Source organism: Acyrthosiphon pisum, chromosome A1 (genome assembly GCF_005508785.2).
Source record: "Acyrthosiphon pisum isolate AL4f chromosome A1, pea_aphid_22Mar2018_4r6ur, whole genome shotgun sequence".
Taxonomy (NCBI): domain Eukaryota; kingdom Metazoa; phylum Arthropoda; class Insecta; order Hemiptera; family Aphididae; genus Acyrthosiphon; species Acyrthosiphon pisum.
This window is the reverse complement of record NC_042494.1, coordinates 96752127-96753411: the sequence shown is the minus strand read 5'-3', so window position 1 is coordinate 96753411 and position 1285 is coordinate 96752127. Positions and strand designations below refer to the sequence as shown.

Here is a 1285-nt window from a genome sequence, read left to right as displayed (position 1 = left end):
GCAAATTTGCCCTCAAATTTCTTTTAATAACATCACAATTCCAACCTCACCAAACACAAAATACCTAGGTATATTTTTTGACAAAAAACTAAACTGGGCCCACCATACTCATAACATCAAAATTAAACTAAACTCTCGTCTTCGTTCCCTTAAATTCTTCTTTAACGCAAAATCAAAACTTACACTTCACACTAAACTAAACCTATATAAAACCCTCCTTAAACCCATTTGGATGTATGGCATCCAAATATGGGGCTCTGCAAAAAAGTCACATATAAATAAAATTCAAATAACCCAAAATAAATTATTTCGTTTAATAACAAAGGCTCCTTTCTATGTATCCAATCAAACTTTACACTCAGACCTAAAAATGAACACAGTGTTAGAAACCACTACCAAGTCTTACTCTCGTTACCACAACTCTCTCTTCGACCACCCTAACATCCTAGCTAAAAATTTAACCAATCCAATGCCTGGCAACCCTCCCAAAAGATTGAAAAGAAAGTGGTGCCGCGACCTACTTTTATAATTTAACCTTACGACTCTGACCTGGAGTGTCACCAGTGGGTGGCTTCTCCTTCATATTTTTCTGGCTGTAATCTTAATTTGTTAACACTTAAGCTTATTATACATAATTTGTATAGATTGTTTAACTCAAATAAAAAATAAAAAAAAAAAAAAAAACATCTTCACATAACGTTTTCCAAGAAACGTGTCGTTTCTACCTCTATCATCGTAAATTTTATGAAATAAAAAATAATTTTTGAAACCTCTCGTTAACCGCGATCCGTAGGTATTTTCATCGTGAATTATAATGAATATTCGACGGGTTCGAATAAACAACTTAAAACATTCTAAACTGGAGTGGACGTGAGAAATTTTCATTGGCATATTTATATCAGGGCAACGAAACAAAAAAAAAAAAACATTTCTCCTCGGCCGCGGAGTGAATAATCCGCGCGGTTGGTTTCGAAAAACGAAATCATTATTGTTACCTAACCGTCGGAACCGTGGTACGCACATGATAGCTGATAGCACAACTCTATTATAGTTAAGGTATTATATTATATTATGAGACACGTTGTAGTTGTGCAAAAACTGCAAGACGTACGTATTGCGGAGTTTGATTTTCGGTTGTCAGGTCCTCACGTGAGTCGCTATATATACATTGTATAATAGTACCTGTACCTGTGCATACATATTATATATATAATATTGGTCTGCATAAATGTCGCCATCATTGTCACTTGGACACAATGTCATAACGTTTTTTTTTTTCTATATT

At 34.3% G+C, this 1285-nt stretch overlaps 1 protein-coding gene across 1 annotated transcript in view; it reads left to right on the top strand.

The window, feature by feature from the left end:
• The window catches only part of LOC100165656 (tolloid-like protein 1), an 81069-nt gene that overhangs the window by 10726 nt on the left and 69058 nt on the right, over positions 1-1285 (top strand). The gene's annotated exons all lie outside the window — the stretch shown is intronic.